The sequence below is a fragment of the Pongo abelii genome, chromosome 10, assembly GCF_028885655.2.
Source record: "Pongo abelii isolate AG06213 chromosome 10, NHGRI_mPonAbe1-v2.0_pri, whole genome shotgun sequence".
NCBI lineage: Eukaryota > Metazoa > Chordata > Mammalia > Primates > Hominidae > Pongo > Pongo abelii.
The window spans coordinates 55,334,843-55,356,429 of NC_071995.2; the positions used below are offsets into that span (position 1 = coordinate 55,334,843).

Here is a 21,587-nt window from a genome sequence, read left to right on the forward strand (position 1 = left end):
CTCCAGCACTTTGGGAGACAGGGGCAGGTGTATTGCTTGAGCTCAGGAATTCAAGACCAGCCTGGGCAACATGGCAAAAACCCATCTCTTCTAAATATACCAAAAATTAGCTGAGTGTGGTGGCTCACACCTGTAGTCAACTTGTGAGGCTCAACTTGTGAGGCTGAGGTGGGAGGAGGGAGGATCACCTGAGCCCAGGAGGTGGAGGCTGCAGTGAGCCAAGATGATGCCACTACACTCCAGCCTGGGCAACAGAGTGAGACTCTGTCTCAAAAAAAAAAAGGCAGGATGGAAACTCCATTTCATACTTTTTTCTATCCTTAAAACTTTGAACCATATAAATGTAATACCAATTCAAAAAGTAAATCCAAAAATGTATAAAAATTCTCATTTTACATAAGGAACAACTTCTCATATTTTTTTCTCTAGTCTCAAAAAATATCCATCCCATGTGCTTACTTTGGCAGCACATATACTTAAAAAAAAAAAAAAAAAAAGTCCATTCCTAATTTTTTTCTTTTTTTTTTGAGATGGAGTTTCACTCTTGTTGCCCAGGCTGGAGTGTAATGGCGCAATCTTGGCTCACCACAACCTCTGCCTTCCGGGTTCAAGCGATTCTCCTGCCTCATCCTCCCGAGTAGCTGGGATTACAGACATGCACCACAACGCCCGGCTAATTTTGTATTTTTAGTAGAGATGGGGTTTCTCCATGTTGGTCAGGCTGGTCTCGAACTCCCAACCTCAGGTGATCCGCCCGCCTCGGCCTCCCAAAGTGCTAGGATTACAGGCGTGAGCCACCACGCCTGGCCATCCATTCCTAATTTTTAACTATAGGTTCAGTGCTACCTAAACAAGGTATCTAGCCAGGCACGGTGGCTCACGCCTGTAATCCCAGCACTTTGGGAGGCCGAGGAGGGCAGATCACGAGGTCAAGAGATTGAGACCATCCTGGCCAACATGGTGAAACCTCGTCTCTATTAAAAATAAAATAAAAAAAAAATTAAATAGGCATGGTGGCATGCGCCTGTAGTCCCAGCTACTCAAGAGGCTGAAACAGAACTGCTTGAACCCAGGAGGTGGAGGTTAGAGTGAGCCGAGATGTCGCCACTGCACTCCAGCCTGGCAACAGAGCGAGACTCTGTCTCAAAACAAAAACAAACAAACAAACAAAACAAGGTATCTAGGCCAGGCATGCTGGCTCACACCTGTAATCCCCGTACTTTGAGGCTGAGGCCAGAGGATCACTTGAATGCAGTTCAATACCAGCTTGAAAAACATAATGAGATCCCATCTGTATTTGTAAAATACAGATTTTACAAAAAAATAAAAATTTTAAACAAGATATCTATAATTAATATGAGACAAAGATACCCACCCACTATGAAACCTTTGAATCGTTAAGTAGGTTAACTAGTGATTCTGGGGTAGGGTCAGAATTTTCATCTTTTACGTTATATACTTTTTTCCTTTCTTTCTCTTTTTTCAAGACAGTGTCTCACTCTGTTACCCCAGCTAGAGTACAGTGACATGATCATAGCTCACTGTAACCTCAACCTCCTGGGCTCGAGTAATCTTCCCACCTCAGCCTCCCAAGCAGCTAGGACTACAGGTATGTGTCACAGCACACTCAAGTAATTTAAAAAATTTTTTGTAGAGATGCAGGTCTCACTATGTTGACTAGGCTGGCTTTTATACTTTAAAATCATTTAAATTTCTCATAATGAGTACATATTACTTTTCTAATTTGAAAAATGCAAATTTCTATATGATTGAAGATGTTAAAGGAAAACCTACTGGCCGGGTGCAGTGGCTCATGCCTGTAATCTCAGAACTTTAGGAGGCCAAGACTGAAGCTGAGATCAGGAGTTCAAGACCAGCCTGGGCAACATAGTGAGACCTTGTCTCTACTAAAAATAACAAAAATTAGCTAGGCATAGTGGTGTGTGCTGTAGTCCCAGCTACTGGGGAGGCTGAGGCAGGAAGATGGCTTAAGCCTGGAAGATCAAGACTGCAGTGAGCTATGATCACACCACTGCACTATGGCCTGGGTGACAGAGTGAGAGTGTCTCAAAAAAAGAAGACAGGCCAACCTACAGTCCAAATGTTGAATTGGAAATACTGACATGAACTTAGGATATACTTTCTTTAAAAACAAACAAAAAATACCTTATTTCCTATAGAAAACTCCAAGAAACAATGACCAACACACTAAGCAAATGAATACCTTTTGCACCCAGATTGTGATCTCTAAACATCATTTCTCCATAAAAGGAACCAGGATTTGGGGGGCAATGTCTGATCCATGTTCAGAAATGAAAATGTAAAAGATGATCTTTGGTCATCTTGTCAGACCAGAAAAGGAAGCTATCAAAAACTAACAGGATCACATCCAAAGGACATAGGAGCCAACTTGAAGAGGTTCCCATTTGCCAAAGATGAGACAATGAGACATTAATAAGGATAAAACTGAAATTGGCCAGGCGCAGTGGCTCATGCCTGTAATCCCAGCATTTTGGGAGGCCAACGCAGGCGGATCACCTGAGGTCGGGAGTTCAAAACCAGCCTGACCGACATGGTGAAACCCCATCTCTACTAAAAATACAAAATTAGCCAGGTGTGGTGGCAGGCGCCTGTAATCCCAGCTACTCAGGAGACTGAGGCAGGAGAATCGCCTGAACCCAGGAGGTGGCGGTTGCAGTGAGCCGAGATCGCACCACTGCGCTCCAGCCTGGGCAACAAGAGCAAAACTCCGTCTCAAAAAAAAAAAAAAAAAAAAACTGAAATTGGCTTAAACACATTAAATATATTGAAGAGTCCATAATGACTATTTTTTAAAAACTCATTAGTCAACTTTAGAAAATGTTAATAAACAAACTAATTATTTTGAAAATGGTATAACTGTTAATTAAAAGATTTAGGCATTTGTCTTTTCTGTCCTATACAAATTGTACCTCAGTAACCAAATAAGCGATGAGGGGAGTATCTTTTATAAAAAGTACTGCAGCTAAAAAAAATTAAGAAATGATAGAATTTGAGTATTACCATTTATAATTTCTAATGAAGTTCAATGAAGTAAGGGATCTAGGCAATGATTATCAACAGCTGCTGACATCATAAAAAGGAGATTAATAGACATCACATGCCCTTGATGGAAGTATACAACACTGCATAAAGCATGCTAACCAAAAATATTGAATCTCAACCTGATCATCTAGATATAACTACCAATTTGAAGAAAATATGGGAGACAGAGAACATGTTAAATGACACCACAATAATGTCAATCAATTAATCCAGCTAACTGCAGGAAACTCTACTGGACAGATGACCCAGTTTCTTTAATATATAAACTACAAAGGAAAATAAGTGACGGAAAGTCTTTTAGAAAAAGAGATGTTACGGTGGGCATGGTGGCCTGTAATCCCAGCACTTTGGGAGGCCAAGGCGGGTGGATCGCTTGAGGTCAGAATTTCGAGACCAGCCTGGCCAACATGTTGAAACCCCATCTTTACTAAAAACACAAAAATTAGCTGGGCATGGTGACGGGCATGTGTAATCCCAGCTACCTGGGAAGCTGAGACAGGAAAATCGCTTGAACCCGGGATGTGGAGGTTGCAGTTAGCCAAGATCTCACCACTGCACTCCAGCTTGGGCAACAGAGCAAGACTCCTTCTCAAGAAAAAAAAAAAAAAAAAAAATTAAAAGACGTTAAACATGCACTGACCAACTACAACAGACTTTATTTGGATCCTATTTTAAACATATAAGCTACTAAAAAAATCATGATACAATCAGTGAAATATGAACACCAGATATTTAATATTAAGGAATTCTTTTTCTTTTTTTCTTTTTTGAGACAGAGTCTCACTCTGCTGCCCAGGCTGGAGTGCAGTGGCACAATTTCAGCTCACTGCAACCTCCGCCCTCTGGGTTCAAGCAATTCTCCTGCCTCAGCCTCCTGAGTAGCTGGAATTACAGGTGTCTGCCACCACGCCCAGCTAATTTTTTGTGTTTTTAGTAGAGACGGGGTTTCACCATCTTGGCCAGGCTGGTCTTGAACTCCTGACCTCGTGATCCACCCGCCTCGGCCTCCCAAAGTACTGGGATTACAGGCATGAGCCACCACACCCAGCCTGGAATCATTATTTTAAACAGGCAATTGGTTTTTTAAAGTCCTTATTTTTGGCGTGTTTTTTTGTTTTCTTTTTTAGAGAAAAGGGTCTCGCCCTGTTACCCAGGCTAGAGTGCAGTTGTAAAATCACGGCTCACTACAGCCTGAAACTGCTGGGCTCAAACAATCGTCTCAGCTCAGCCTCCCACATAGCTGGGGACTACAGGTGCGTGCCACCACATCCAGCTAATTTTTTGTTTTTCTGATGGTGGAGTCTCACTCTGTTGCCCAGGTTGGAGTGCAGTGGCGCAAACTCAGCTAACTGCAACCTCCACCTCCCACGTTCAAGCCATTCTCCTGCCTCAGCCTCCCGAGTAGCTGAAATTACAGGCGTTTGCCACCACGCCCAGCTAGTTTTTATTACTTTAGGTAGAAACAGGGTTTCACCATGTTGGTCAGGCTGATCTCGAACTCCTAACCTCAAATGATCCTCCTACCTCGGCCTCCCAAAGTGCTGGCATTACAGGTGTAAGCCACCATGCCTGGCCTAATTTTTAAAGTCTTTGTAGAGATGGGGTCTCACTGTATTGCTCAAGCTGGTCTTGAACTCCTGACCTCAAGTGATCCTCCCACTTCGGACTCCCAAAGTGCCAGGATTATAGGCATGGGCCACCGCACCCCCAAGTCCTTATTTTTTTAGATACATGCTGATATATTTATAGGCGAAATAATATATCAAGGATTTGCTTCAAAATAATCAAGGGGCCGAGCTTGGTGATTCCTGTCTGTAACCCCAGCACTTTGAGAGGCCAAGACAGGCGGACTGCTTAAGCTCAGGAGTTCGAGACCAGCCTGGGCAACATGGTTAAACCCTATCCCTATTTAAAAACAAAAACAAAACAATAAGGGAGGTACTAGGAATATAGATGAAACAAAATTAATCAGGAGCAGATAACTGCATATGGACATTCCTTATACCACTCTTGTTGCTTTTGAATACATATGAAATTTTCCATAGTAAAATGTTTCATAAAAGAGCAAATCTCAAAAAAGAAATATATATATATTTGAAATATGATGATCCATGAGAGTTCCACCCTCATGAGGGGATTAATGCTATTATCAAGGGAGTGGGCTAGTAACCTCAGGAGTGGATTACTGATTAAAAGGATGAGTTTGGCTTGAAAAAAAAAAGATGATGATCGAAATGAATTTTGTATACTAATCTTTAAAGCCTAGTTCAATTTCTACTTCTTCCATGATGCCCTTCTATATTGACTTCTCTCTTATTTTGTATCTGTTTGTACTGAGCAATTGACTTAATTATACTGCATACTGTTTCCATCACAGGATCTAATCCATTATATCCTGCTCATTAATTGTTCACTTTTTTCCTCTACAGCTAGCCAGTCAGTAAGGTTCTTTAATACACACAAACCCTAAAATGATTATTAAGCCTCCTAATGATCCCAAGTACCTTATCTGACACTCAAGTTGTCTCAAAAAACCTTGGGACCTATGGAAAAATACAATATTCTTCCTTATCACCCCAATAGCCACTTTGCACTAAAATTAAGTTTTTACTCTAGTAAAACATACAATATTATCTTCTTCAAATTTTACACAGATCACACCAAAACAGTCTCTAGCCACTTAAGGCAAGCTAATACGCACCAGCTTTCCTTCTCCCAGAGTTCAAATGAGCATATTTATACTCTGTCACAGAAAGAGAATTATATACTACTAGATTTAAATAGAAGTTCTGTTACCTAACTGATAAAGTAGAGTGAAGTTATTTAATAAAAACTACAGCTGAGAGGTGGGGCAAAAAAAAAAAAAGAAAAAAAAATTTGGCTGTAATACACAGAGAGCCTACCCAAAGGAAAAGTCACAAAACCCAGGAAAAAAAGAAATCACTACCTAATTGAAGACCAATTAAGACCACCTGGTCTACTGGAGTACATACAAGCTTCAGAGATGACATATAGCCCCTTTATCCCTTTTGTAAAAAGTGTTAAGATAATTGGTTTATTCCTCCAATTATAAAAATAAATATTCTTTATGAATAGAAATAAGCTAAAGGAAAACAAAAATTTATCCAATAACCCCCTTCATAACTTTTTTGTCTCAGTAAGTTCTTTGAAGACAGCTTGTTTTTCCAAAGAAAACACGTCCCTCCCTTCTAAAACTGATGTAGGAAGATCTAGAAGGAAGGAAAGGAAAGAAAAGAAAAATGCACATGGGTTTAAATCAATGAGAGAATATGTAGATTTGTTTTTCAATTTTCTTTTACATTTACCATCTGTATAAATCTAGGGTCAGAATAACCACACATTCCATTTTTATGAATTATTTTTGTTGGTTAATAAATGTTTAGCATTTTTTTCTACTGTCCCTAAAATTTCTTGCTATAGTAGCAACAAGATCCTACTTTTCCAAATACCAAATCAGGTGGTAAACATATCATATTCACTCTGTATGTGCAATCTTACTCTATTTTAACTTATTTTTCATTTAAATGAATTACTCAACATAACCATTGCTTTTATCTGCCATTTCTTGTGTTGAGGCTCTACCAACTATTAATACATCAATAGATCTTCACATTACCAGGGAGGTAATATAACCTTAAAAAAAAAAAATTCAAATTTCATGGACAGCTAAACATACATGGAATTACTAAGGGTCTCCTCAAAGTATCCTACATAAACTCTAGTCTGAATTCAATACATGCAAAACAATTCCAGCATCATAAAATTCTCCCATAAGCACCCAAGTGTAAGGCTCACCTGATCTCAAGCTCAAATGTATTGCCTCATCCATCCAGGTGAAGTGTTAAGAAGTATATTTATTAAGAAGTATATTTAGTGGCCAGGCACAATGGTTCACGCCTATAATTCCAACACTTTGAGAGGCTGAGGCAGGAAGATCGCTTGAGGCCAGGAGTTTGAGACCAGCCTGGGCAGCATGGCAAGACCCTGCCTCTGCAGAAAAATTAAAAAATTAGCCAGGCATGGTGTGTGTGCCTGTAGTCTCAGCTATGTGGGAGGATGAGGCAGAAGGATCGCTTGAGCCACGGAGGTTGAAGCTATGGTGAGCCATGATGGCACCACTGTATTACAGCCTGAGTGACACAGCAAGACCCTGTCTCTAAATAAACAAAAAGAAACTCTATTTATCAAGTATAATTTGGAGAGACAGTAGGGAAAAAATAGTGGATTTCAATTCTACAGGAGAGCTCTACATGGTTCTAATTTGGCTAAGTAACAGAAATAATGGGAAAGCATACAATTCATCTTAATATCTGCAATTTATGTTACCAGGCAGCTCATTTCTTAAGTAATCTTAGAGCAGTCATCCACATAAAACAAAAGAATATATAAGCCACACAATTAACTGATAAGTTAGTAAGTTAATTAAAATACCAGCTAAAACGTCTGAAAATGACCACCTTCCCCCATCAAAACAATATTTTATACTTCCTCAATAGCAATAATATGCAGGATTTTTGTTTGTTTTTTTGAGACAGCGTCTCACTCTGTTGCCCAGGCTAGATAGAGTGCAGTGGTGTGATCTTGGCTGTCTGCAACCTCAACCTCCAGGGTTCAAGCAATTCTACCTCAGCCTCCTGAGTAGCTGGGATTACAAGTGTCCACCATCACATTTAGCTAATTTCTGTATTTTCAGTAGAGACCATGTTCGCCAGGCTGGTCTCAAACTCCTGACCTCAAGTGATCCACCTGCCTCAGCCTCCCAAAGTGTTGGGATTACAGGCATGAGCCATGGCCTAATATGCAGAATTGTAACTATTTCAAAGGAACATGTTACTAACACATCATCACCTTCTGTGCAGCTTATTTATATGTTTCCACATCAAAGGAATATGCAGATACATTTAATGGGTTTCACCTTCAGTGCAAAATATTTTTGTGGACAAGACTGACATGTCTGGTTTCATGTAGAGTCCCATAGCAGTACATTCTCAAGCTGTTGAATAAGAAGTGATTTTGATATACCAGATCCCAATTCCAAGGCTAATCCTATTTCGGACTTTCTAAAACATGAGACCTCATCAAGAACCATAAAACTATGCTCCAACAGAAACGTTCAATACATTGAACACCCTGATATGGTTAGGCTTTGTATCCCCACCCAAATATCATCCTGAATTGTAATACCCAGGTGTTGACGGAGAGACCTGGTGGGAGGGGACTGGGTCATAGGGGTTGTTTCCCCCATGCTGTTCTTGTGATAGTCAGCGAGTTCTCACAAGAGCTGATGGTTTTATAAGGGGCTCTTCCCCCTTTGCTTCCTTCACATGCTCTCTCACCTGCTGCCACGTAAGACATGCCTGCTTTTTCTTCCACCATAATTTTAAGTTTCCTGAGGCCTGCCCAGCCATTCGAAACTGTGAGTCAATTAAACCTCTTTTCTTTATAAATTACCCAGTCTCCGGCATTTCTTTATAACAGTGTGAGAACAAATACACATCCTAACTTCATATGAGTTCTAGATTGTATTCACAGATCAATATGTAAAATATATATGCAGATGAATGCAAGAAGCAGGTTCAAGACACAAAGTATTGGCCAGGTGCGGTGGCTCATGCCTGTAATCCCAGCACTTTGGGAGGCCAAGGGGGGCGAATCACTTGAGATCAGGAGTTCAAGACTAGCCTGACCAACATTGCGAAACCTTGTCCCTACTAAAAATACAAAAAAATTAGCCAAGCATGGTGGCACATGCCTGTAATCCCAGCTACTTGGGAGGCTGAGGTGGGAGAATCACTTGAACCTGAGAGGCGGAGGCTGCAGCGAGCCGAGATCGCACTACTGCACTCCAGCCTAAGCAACAGAGTGAGATTCTGTCTCAAAGAAAAAATTAAAACAAACAAACACACAAAATCCACAAAGTATTAAAGGCCTGGGTTGAGAAGATTCCCTATCTAAGAATATTTTAATTCAGAGAGCATAAGACATAAAGAGAGAAACAACTCTTAAGTGACTACAGCCTGGATTACCTCAGCGTAAGAGGGATATGAAAATGTATTTTTGGCCAGGCGCAGTGGCTCACATCTGTAATCCCAGCACTTTGGGAGGCCGAGGCGGGCAGATCACAAGGTCAGGAGTTTGAGACCAGCCTGGCCAACATGGTGAAACCCCGTCTCTACTAAAAACACACAAAAAATTAGCCAGTCACAGGTCGGGCGCGGTGGCTCACGCCTGTAATCCCAGCACCTTGGGAGGCCGAGGTGGGCGAATCACGAGGTCAGGAGATCGAGATCATCCTGGCTAACACAGTGAAACCCCGCCTCTACTAAAAATACAAAAAAAAAATTAGCCAGGCGTGGTGGCATGTGCCTGTAGTCCAGCTACTCAGGAGGCTGAGGCAGGAGAATTGCTTGAACCCGGAAGGCAGAGGTTGCAGTGAGCCAAGATCATGCCACTACACTCCAGCCTGGACAACAGAGCGAGACTCTGTCTCAAAAAAAAGAAAGAAAAAGAAAAAGAAAACTTACGTCACCACCAAATTAGGTGAAAAAAAGCAATACAATGCCAATCTTCTGTGCAATATCCCATCTCCCATGGCAAGTCACCATAACTACTCATAAATCACTTCATTATGTGAAATAATTCAGGTTAAGCCTAGGCATGGTAGCTCACGTCTGTACTCCCAACACTTTGGGATGCTGAGGTGGGAGGATCGCTTGAGCCCATGAGTTCAAGACCAGCCGGAACAATATAGTGCAACCTTCTATTTAAAAAAAAAAAAAAAAAGCAGGCTGGGCACAGTGGCTCATGCCTGTAATCCCAGCACTTTGGGAGGCCGAGGCGGACAGATCGCTTGAAGTCAGGAGATCAAGACCAGCCTGACCAACATGGTGAAACCCCTTCTCTACTAAAAATACAAAAATTAGCCAGGCATGGTGGCGGGCATCTGTAATCCCAGCTACTCAGGAGGCTGAAGCAGGAGAATCGCTTGAACTCAGGAGGTGGAGATTGCAGTGAGCCGAGATCGCGCCACTGCACTCCAGCCTGGGTGACAGAGCAAGACTCCATCTCAAGGAAAAAACAACAACAACAACAACAAAAACTCAGGTTAGATACTTTATTGCTCAAGCACATCTGGGAAGACACAGAGAGTCTTAGATCTGTAATCCTTTTTTTTTTTTTTTTGAGATGGAGTCTCACTCTGTCACCCAGGCTGGAGTACGTGGCGCGGTCTCAGCTCACTGCAACCTCCGCCTCCCGAGTTCAAGTGATTCTCCCGCCTCAGCCTCCCGAGTAGCTGAGATTACAGGCACGCACCACCATACCCAGCTAAATTTTTTTGTATTTTTAGTAGAGAACAGGTTTCATCATGTTGGTCAGGCTGGTCTTGAACTCCTGACCTCAAATGATCCACCCACCTCGGCCTCCCAGAGTTCTGGGATCACAGGCGTGAGCCACCGCGCCCGGCCCACTCTACCTTTTTTTTTACTACAAATAACTAATCTCATAAAAATAACAAAGAATAGGCCAGGCACAGTGGCTCATGCCTGTAATCCCAGCACTCTGGGAGGCTGAGGCGGGCTGATCACTTGAGATCAGAAGTTCGAGACCAGCCTGGCCAACATGGTGAAACCCCATCTCTACTAAAAATACAATAATTAATCTAGCCGGGCATGGTGATGCGCACCTGTCATCCTAGCTACTGGGAAGGCTGAGGCACGAGAATCGCTTGAACCTGGGAGGCGAAGTTGCAGTGAGCTGAGATCATATCACTGCACTCCAGCCTGGGCAAAGAGAAAGACTCCATCAAAAAAAAAAAAAAAAAAAAAAACACAAAAAAAACAAAGAACAGAGAATTAAGAATGAGAAGCAGGCCGGGTGCGGTGTCTTACGCCTATAATCCCAGCACTTAGGGAGGCCGAGGCAGATGGATCAGCTCAGCTGAGGTCAGGAGTTCGAGACCAGCCTGGCCAACATGGCAAAACCCCGTCTCTACTAAAAATACAAAAATTAGCTGGGCATGGTAGCAAGTGCCTGGAATCCCAGCTACTTGAGAGTCTGAGGCAGGAGAATCACTTGCACCCAGTAGGCGGAGGTTGCAGTGAGCCGACATCACACCACTGCACTCCAGCCTGGGTGACAAGAGCAAAATTCCATCAAAAAAAAAACACAAAAGAAAAGAATGAGAAGCAATTTCTCTTTATAGGAACCATTCCCCATTCAAGGAATCAGGATTCCTTACAGAAACAATTGATTCCAGGTCTGGGGCAAGTAAAATACAAAGTGAGCGCAGAACCCCTCATGATAGGGATATATCAAAAGGACAAAGCAGCCAGCTTGAAGGGGCTCCCTCAAGCCCCTTCGAATCAAATTTAGGACAATTTTTATATTTCTAATAATGAATATTACTGGTACTTTTCATACTAACAGTAATGGATTGTAACTTGAATTTTTTTAAACTATCAATTCTATAGTTATCCTCAAAAACATAACGGAGGAGAAAAGCTCTTCTCTTTAGAACAATACCAGCCGTAAATGCAGAGGGAATGAGAGAATGTGAAAATCAACATATTCAAAGCACCACTGGTGCTCGCTTCCACAGCACATATACTAAAATTGGACTGATACAGAGAAGATTTAGCATGGCCCCTGACCAAGGATAACATGCAAATTAATGAAGCATTCTGTTAAAAAAGGAAAAAAGAAACCACTAGTATAATAACAGATTCAGACAAGGATCATCAATGGATGCTAATGTCACTGGGTGAAAGGTTGTGGAGGAAAAGAGACCCAAAATCTTAAAAGTATCCCACAGCTGTTTCTTAATTTTTACCAAAGGAAAAGGATCCAACATCAGAAGGCCAGGGGTGGAAAAAAAAAGCGGAAAGATTCCTTTACAATGAAGAAATCTAGCAGATATCAATCTAACCAAGCAGACATCAATTTAACCAAGCAGACATCAATTTAAACCAAGCAGACATCAATTTAACCAAGTGATCAAAGTTAACATAATCAATAATGAGACAAAGTGACATTATGTGCACACAACATCACCTGGGTAGTATTCTTGACAAGTATATTTGACTTGAATCTAATCATGACAAATTCAAATTGTACAACATTCTTCAAAACAACTGGCCTGGACACTTCAAAAATATTAATGACAGGAAAAACAAAAAAACAGAAGAGAACTGTTCTAGGTTAAAAGAGACTGCAAACATACAACGATTAAATGCAACACATGTTCCTTGAAGGAATCCAGGATTGTGGGGGTAAGCTGTAAAGCATATTGAGATAACTGAAGAAATTTAAATATGGACTGTTTATAATATTATTATATCACTGTAAAATATTTTGAATGTGATAGTGAACTTAATAATGGTATTGTGGAAAACACCACTGTTCTCAAGTGATACATGCTTAAGAAATTATGGAGTGAGGTATCCTGATGTCTGTAATTTATTTCCTAATATGTGAATAAAAATTCCTAATATACAGTAACACAAAAAACTGTGTGTGTGCTATGTGTGTAGGGAGGGAGGAAAGAGAGGAGAGGGAAAAAGTGAGAGGGAGAGAGGAAGAGAAAGAGAGGAAGGGAGAGAGCAAACATACAAATGTGGCAAAATATTATCAATTAGTAAATACAGGTAAATGTCATACCAGTGTCCACTGTATCATTCCTCCACCTTTCCTATAGGTTTGAAATTCTTCCAAATAAAATGTTGGAGCCAAAAAGAACAAGAAGCAACATTAACCAAAATACTTGGCTGCCCAATACAAACTTGCCCTGTCCTAAAAGGCAATTTGAGATGAGGGTTAAAAGCACAGACTTCAGGCCAGGCACGATGACTCACACCTGTAATCCTAACACTGGGAGGATGAGAAGGGCTGATTCAGCCCCAGGAGTTCAAGACTAGCCTGGGCAACAAGGCGAAACCCGGTCTCTACTAAAAATACAAAAAATTAGCTGGCAATGGTGGCACGTGCCTGTAGTCCCAGCTACTCGAGAGGATGAGGCAGGAAAATCACTTATCTGAGAGGCGGAGGTTGCAGTGAGCCAAGACTGCGCCACTGCACTCCACCCTGGGCAACAGAGTGAGACTCTGTCCCCCCACCCAAAAAAAAAAGCTGGCCGGGCATGGTGACTCACGCTTGTAATCCCAGCACTTTGGGAGGCCAAGAAGAGCAGATCATGAGGTCAGGAGATCAAGACCAGCCTGGCCAACATGGTGAAACCCCATCTCTACTAAAAATACAAATTAGCCAGGCATGGTAGCGGGCACCTGTAGTCCCAGCCACTCGGGAGGCTGAGGCAGGCTGAGGCAGGAGAATCGCTTGAACCCAGGAGGCGGAGATTGCAGTGAGCCGAGATCCCACCACCGCACTCCAGCCTGGGCGACAGAATGTGACTCCGTCTCAACAATAACAACAACAAAAAAAGCCTAGCTAATCCCAGCACTTTGGGAGGCCAAGGTGGGTGGATCACCTTAGGTCAAGAGTTTGAGACCAGCCTGACCAACATGGTAAAACCCCATCTCTACTAAAAATACAAAATTAGGCCTGTAATCCCAGCTACTTGGGAGGCTGAGGCAGGAGAATCGATTGAGCCCAGGAACCGGATGTTGCAGTGAGTAGAGATCCCGCCATTGCACTCCAGCCTGGGCTACAGGGCGAAACTCCATTTCAAAAAAAAAAAAAAATAGACTTCCACATCAAACTGGGTTTATATCCTGGCCACATGATGGTCATATAATCTAACCTAACTTCCCCAAGCCTCACTGTGAAATGGGGATAATACAATACTATTCCATGAGGATTATTATTCTGAGGATTAAATGATCTAATATGTATAATTTGTTACTATACTCCCATGATATTATCACATTATTTGTTCTTTTTTTGTATGTCTTGGCAGCTTACAGGTCACTGTCAAAATTTTTGCCAAATATATCCAAAATCAAAGAATTATAATGCATTCCATCCAAGGACCAATAACAGTCCTCCACTGGCACAAATAAGTGAGAACTAACATTCTCTAAAGAATATAGCACGTGATGGGAAATGTAGCTTACCAGCTTATGTTTGCTCTTTCCTCAAAAAATTACTGGGTTATCTGTCAGGAATGGGCATAGGCTACCTTGGTCCCAAAAATGTCAATCTTAACATTAAAATCCAATGCCATCAGGCCAGGTGTGTCCCTAAAATTCTGGTATTTCCTGGGGCTCCATGTCAACTCTCCTATCACTTTCTTAAGTTTGCCCTGAGTAACCCTGTTCCCTATCACAGATTAAACCTTCTTGTGGAGAGTACTTCCAAATCTAAATACCCCTGCCTCTCTCTAGCACTCCAGATCCATTTAGACAACTAGCTGCTAGACATTTCCAAAAGTGAACTCTCTACCAACATTTCCTCTAATCCCAAACTTACCCTTTTCTTATCTCAGTAAGCAATACCACCCAGTTCGCCCAAGACACAAACCTGAGCGTCATCCATCCATGATTCCTCCCTTCTTCCCACATTTAAACAATCTCCAAATTCTGGAACCATCTCACATTCATCTGCTCTTTTCAGCTCTGTTTCCTCTCCTCCATTCTCATTACTTCTGCGCAGAACATTTAGTTAACAGGACAAGGCCTCCAGAGCTTTCTTTCGCCTTCAGCAGAGCAACTGGCAATATTCCCAATGGTGGTTGCGCGGGCTGCCGTTGGTCTTTGTCCTTGTACAACTAAAAGTCTTTAGCCTATCTTTGATGGACATGTAGTGACAATGGAAAGGAAACTAATTGTTTCAAGCTACTGAGATATGGAGACTGTTTTTTACCCAGCATACTCTAGGCTACCCTGACTTTTATATATATATTTTTTTTTTTTTTTCTGTAAACAGAGTCTCTGTCGTCCAGGCTGGAGTACAGTGGTGCGATCTCGGCTCACTGCAACCTCCGTCTCCCCAGTTCAAGTGATTCTCCTGCCTCAGCCTCCCCAGTAGCTGGGATTACAGGCACTCACCACCACGCCCAGCTAATTTTTTGTGCGTATTTTTGGTAGAGATGGGGTTTCACCATATTGGCCACACTGGTCTCAAACTCTGACCTCAGGTGATCTGCCTGCCTCAGCCTCCCAAAGTGCTGGGATAACAGGCATCAGCCACTGCGCTCGGCCTCAGTGTCTCTTATACAGACTACAACGGCCTCCTAACCAGTGTCACTCCCTCTACTCTAAATCCAGTATAAGTATCTCTTCAAATTGCTGCCAGTTTCCTTTGTAAAATACAAAATAATCATTTCATTTCTCTGATTAAAAATCTTCAGTTCACCTTTGCCTCATATTCCAAATTCCTTAATATAGCTTGTAAAGCCCACCATAAAATCAGGCCCTAAATATATCCTTCTCTTCAGTCATTCAAAATACTGCCCCATATATACCATCCATATTCTCCTTTCCTTTTTTTTTTTTTTTTTTTCCCTGAGACGGAGTCTTGCTCTGTCGCCCAAGCTGGAGTACAGTGGTGCGATCTCGGCTCACTGCAACCTCCGCCTCCAGGGTTCAAGAGATTCTTGTGCCTCAGCCTCCCCGGCACCTAGGATTACAGGCAAGCACCACCATGCCTGGCTAATTTTTTGTATTTTTAGTTGAGACGGTGTTTTATCAGGTTGGCCAGGCTGGTCTTGAACTCCTGACCTCATGATCTGCCCGCCTCGGCCTCCCAAAGTGCTGGGATTACAGGCATGAGCCACTGTATCTGGCCATCTTTTTCTTTTTTTAGAGACAGGGTCTCACTCTGTTGACCAGCCTGGGGTACAGTGGTGCAATCATAGCTCACTGCAACCTCAAACTCCTGGGCTCAAGTGATCCTCCCACCTCTCTCTCAAGTAGCTGGGACAAAAGGTGCATGCCACCACATCCAGCTAATTGCTTCAACTTCTGGTAGAGGTGGGTGTCTCACAATGTTGCCCAGATTGCTTTCAAACTCCTGACATGATGTAATTCTCCCACCTTGACCTCCCAAAGCACTAGGATTACAGGTGTAAGCCACCGTGCCCAGCCTCATACCATATTCTTTAATACCTCTAGGTCTTTGCCCAGGCTATTGTATCTGCTTGAAATGCTCTCCCACCCTTACACTACCCCATGATATCTTTGCCTGCCTAGCCATAAAAGTACCCTCAGCAGCTATCCCTCCCATTCTCTCAACAGCTATTCGAACTTGCCTCTCTTCTCAAGGTCCCTATTCAACCAACCTGCCTTACTCTAAAACATTAGCTCCCCGACCCAAAAAAATAAGTCTCCTACATCACAAGTAATATAAAGGTCATAAGGCAGAAACTCTCTCAAATTCCTTTGTTTAGATACCAAACATTTCTCCCCACCCCTTTCCTGACCTTTTCCTTCTTAATGAAGGGGATAATAATTCTATCCCTACTTTAGATTGCATCTTCTCTACAGGCTCAAGAACTTCATTCTGTTATCACGGCTATGTATTGTTTTGCTCATTCTCCTGTATATATAAATATGCTCGAGTTTGTCATCTTAAAAAACTCTTCCTTGCACATTCCTTCTAATTACTGTCCTCTCTCTCCATCTCTGCAGTCATCTTGAAAGACAAAGTTTGTTTTTTCTCCCCTCCCATTTATTCCTCAAAATGTTATCATCATTCTAGTGACCCTGCTCTCACTGAAGACACCAATGACCTGACTGTCAAATCCAATGAGTTATTTTCTGTCCTTATCCAACTCGGTCTTTCTACCACCTCTGATACTACTGCCTTCCTCCTCCCTGAAACTCCTCCTAGTTCTCATTACACACACTTTACTGGTTTTCTTTTTTTTTTTTTTTTTTTAATAGAGATGAGGTCTCACTATGTTGCCCAGGCTGGTCTCAAATTCCTGGCCTCAAGTAATCCTCTCGCCTAGGCCCATGGTATTGGGATTATGGGTGTGAGCCACTGCGCCCAGCCTTCACTAGTTTTCCATCTATCTTTAGGCCTCCTCAGATTTCTTCTGGGGCTCCACTTCCACCAGTCACACCTTTAATTACCAGTGTTCTCTAAGTCCTCTCCTCAGCCTGCAGCTCTTCAGTCTCAACATGTCTCTTAGCTGACCCAAACCATCACTTCAACCACAACGTATATACTACTATACTGCTGACTCCCAAATCTCTCTCCAGTCCCAACTTCTCTACCTCTGGACTGGTATATCCAACTACCTAGCAGGCATTTCCATACGGTTCCACAGGTACCTCAAATTCAACCATGCAAAAACCAAACATCTCATTTTTTGTTCCCAAACGTGCCTCTTCCTATATTCCCTAATTTATAAATGGAAGTCACTATTCACCCTAGCATGGAACCCAGAAAACTAGAAGTCATCCAAGAGCTCATCCTTCTCATTTCCACTATTATCCTCTCTCTTGCTCTGTAGCTTTGTCAATCACGCATGCACACATCTCCATGTCTAACAGATTCTTTTTTTTTTTTTTTTTCCTGAGATAGAGTTTTGCTCTTGTTGCCCAGGCTGGGGTGCAATGGCGGGATCTCGGCTCACAGCAACCTCCGCCTACCGGGTTCAAGCAATTCTCCTGCCTCAGCCTCCCGAGTAGCTGGGATTACAGGCATGCACCACCACTCCTGGCTAATTTTGTATTTTTAGTAGAGACGGGTTTCTCCATGTTGGTCAAGCTGCTCTCCAACTCCCGACCTCAGGTGATCCGCACACCTCAGCCTCCCAAAGTGCTGGGATTACAGGCATAAGCGACCACACCCGGTGTTTTTTTTGTTTTTTTGTTTTTTTTTTAAAGACAGGGGTCATCACTTCTCTGCCTTTTGGCTAAGATCAAGCGTAGTAAAAGACAGGGTCTCACTCTATTGCTCAGGCTGGAGTGCAGTGTAGTGGGATTGTGGCTCACTGCAGCCTTGATTCCCAGGTTTAGGTGATCCTCCCACCTCAGCCTCCCAAATAGCTGGGACTATAGGTGTGTGCCACCAGGCCCAGCTAATTTTTCTTATATTTCTTTAGAGGCAGGTTCTCACTAAGCTGCCCCAGGCTAGGCTCGAACTGGGCTCAAGAGATCCTCCCACCTCAGCCTCCCAAAGTGCTGGATGATAGGTGTGAGACACCACACTAGCCTGACTATCTATTAAATATCTCACGGTGGCTCATGCCTGTAATCCCAGCACTCTGGGAGGCCAAGGGAGGCGGATCACCTGAAATCAGGAGTTCACGACCAACCTGACCAACATGGTGAAACCCATCTCTACTAAAAATACAAAAATTAGCCGGGTGTGGTGGCGTGCACCTATAATCCCAGCTACTCAGGATGAGGCAGGAGAATCGCTTGAACCCGGGAGGCAGAGGTTGCAGTGAGCCGAAATGTGCCACTGCACTCCAGCCTGGGAGACAGAGGGAGACTCCGCCTCACAAAAAAAAAAAAAAAATTTGAGTCCATCTATCTCTGTGCACTTGCATGACTACTTTAGACCCTGTTTCTTATCTAGATTATTGTGATCCTCCCTAAACTGGACTCCCTAATTCCAGTCTATTTTCCAATCCAGTCTCCAAACTGCTACAAGAGATATTTTTAAAAAGTAAATCCTTCAGTAGCTTTCATAGTTTAAGACAAAACTCAAACTTTTTAGCCTATCAAATAAGGACTTCAAGATCAGGCACCTAGGTACCTCTCTAATCTTTTCTGTAATTCCCACAAGAATCCCATACGTAGCCTCATCCCATTCCGTGCAGTTTGGCAAAGACTCTATGTTACCCTGCTCTATACCTCCATGATTTACACAGGCAGTGCCTCCCCAGAACTTTCTTCCCCATACTTCACCTAGCTAACTCCCAGGTAGTTAAGGAAAAGCCGGGAAAGGCTGACAGGGGCCAGATCATAAAGAGTTTTTGTAGGCCATAATCTTAATAAGTCCTTCAAGAGATACATATGCCACTAGGTTTAAGAATGAGAGATAGGGAGAATACAACAGAAACTTCCAGGAAAATGAACATTTAAAGGACAGGGGCCAGGTGCAGTAACTCATGTCTACAATCCCAGCACTTTGGGAGGCCAAGGCAGGATGGGACGACTGCTTGAGCCCAAGAGTTCAAGACCAGCCTGGGCAACACAGGGAGAACTCATCTCTACAAAATTAAAAAATAAAATTAGCTGGGTGTGATGGTGTGCACTTGTAGTCCCAGCTACTTGGGAGCCTTGAGCCTAGGAGGTCGAGGCAGTAGTGAGTCATGATCATGCCAGTTTACTCCAGCCTAAGCAACAAAGCAAGACCCTGTGTCAAAATAAAAAATAAAAATAAAAAAATATATAAATGAAGAATAGGCAGGAGAAAAAGAGCCAGGAAAGCAAGTAAAAAAGTATAGCATCACCAAATATTTGAAGAAGGAAAGGGGTCAACAGTAACGAATGCTGCAAAAACAACAGAGTAAGAAAAGGATGAAAAGAGATCTGTGGCCGGGCGCAGTGGCTCATGCCTGTAATCCCAGCACTTTGGGAGGCCAAGGCAGGTGAATCACCTAAGGTCAGGAGTTCAAGATCAGGCTGGCAAACATGGTGAAACCCCCGTCTCTACTAAAAATGCAAAAATTAGCCAGGCACAGTGGCGCACCCCTGTAATCCCAGCTACTTATAAGACTGAAGTGGAAGAATTGCTTGAACCCAGGAGACGGAGGGTGCAGTGAGCCGAGATCACGCCACTGCACTCCAGCCTGGACAACAGAGCAAGATGCCGTCTCAAAAAAAGAAAAAAAAGAGATCTGTTAAATTTTACAAGGTCTCCCACATTCTTCCCATTGATTTTGATGGTTGCTGGGAGCTATCTCTACCAACAGCATTAGAAACTTTAAGTGGGCCAGGCGTGGTGCCTCACGCCCAGCACTTTAGGAGGCCGAGGCGGGTGGATTGTCTGAGCCTGGGAGTTTGAGACCAGCCTGGCCAACATGGTGAAACCCCATCTCTACTAAAAATACAAAAATTAGCCAGACGTGGTGGCGGGCACCTGTAATCCCAGCTACTCGGGAGGCTGAGGCGATTGCTTGAACCCAGGAGATGGAGGTTGCAGTAAGCCGATATCATACCACTGCATTCCAGCCTGGGCAACAGAGCAAGACTGTCTCAATAAAAAAAATAAAAATAAATTAAAAAAAGGCCAGGTGCAGTGGCTCACACCTGTAATCCCAGCCCTTTGGGAGACTGAGGCGGGAAGATCACCTGAAGTCGGGAGTTCGAGGCCAGCCTGACCAACATGGAGAAAGCCCATCTCTACTAAAAATACAAAATTAGCCAGGCGTGGTGGCACATGCCTGTAATCCCAGCTACTTGGGAGGCTGAGGCAGGAGAATCGCTTGAACCCAGGAGTCGGAGGTTGCAGTGAGCCAAGATCGCGACATTGCACTCCAGCCTGGGCAACAAGAGCAAAACTCTGTCTCAAAAAAAAAAAAAAAAAGAACAAAGAAACTGTAAGTGAACACTTCTCATGGGTATACATTCACCTGCTACAGGCTGGAGTACAGTGGTGTGATCTCAATCACAGCAACTCCCACCTTGCAGGTTCAAGCGATTCTCATGCCTCAGCCTCCTGAGTAGCTGGGATTACAGGCATGTGATACCATAACACTCAGCTAAGGTCTTGTATTTTTAGTAGAGATGGGGTTTCATTATGTTAGCCAGGCTGGTCTTGAACTCCTGACCTCAAGTGACCCACCCGCCTCAGCCTCCCAAAGTGCTGGAATTACAAGCGTGAGCCACCACACCTGACCATATATTTCAAATGTACCTACCATTAAATTTGGATTGTCACTGCCTTAATTACTTTCCTCCTAGTCTTCTGTTATTAATCCTGTAAGCTTTCACAAGTCTGACCCACCCTTTTCCAAGACACCAAGGATTTCTTGATGCCCATACTGTTCCTCATAAACAAAAACCATAAATTCTTACAATTGTCATACGCAACAAAGACACAGGCCCAACAAAAATATGAACTGTATTTTTTGAAAACTTAGCCTTTTTGGGGTTTTTTTTAAGAGACAGGCTCTCATTCTGTCACCCAAGCCAGAGTATGGTGGCACAATCATAGCTCACCGCAGCTGCAAACTTCTGGGCTCAAGCAATCCTCCCGCCTCAGATTCCCAAAGTGCTGCGTTACAGGTGTGAACCACCAAGCCAAGCCTATACAATATTTTTAATAACTGTGCACGTAAAACGAAGTTTTGACTGTAATTTGTCACATGAGTCTGGGCAACAAAGTGAGACTCCATCTCAAAAAAATAAATAAATAAAAAGAAATTATTCAGTCAGGTGCAATGGCTCATGCCTATAATCCCAGCACTTCAGGAGGCTGAGGTGGGCGGATCACCTGAGCTCGAGAGTTCGAGACCAGCCTGACCAACATGGAGAAACCCTGCCTCTACTAAAAATACAAAATTAGCCAGGTGTGGTGGTGCATGCCTGTAATCCCAGCTACAGGGGAAGCTGAGGCAGGAGAAT

The 21,587-nt window shown here is 43.0% G+C and overlaps 1 protein-coding gene and 1 non-coding gene across 11 annotated transcripts in view; one reads left to right on the forward strand and one right to left on the reverse strand.

Annotated features, from left to right (window-relative positions):
• Positions 1-21,587, reverse strand: part of R3HDM2 (R3H domain containing 2) — a 179,112-nt gene that overhangs the window by 151,644 nt on the left and 5,881 nt on the right.
• LOC112135913 (U6 spliceosomal RNA) lies at positions 11,689-11,791 on the forward strand. The gene has a single exon (XR_002917144.1). It is a non-coding gene; the product is annotated as a U6 spliceosomal RNA (small nuclear RNA).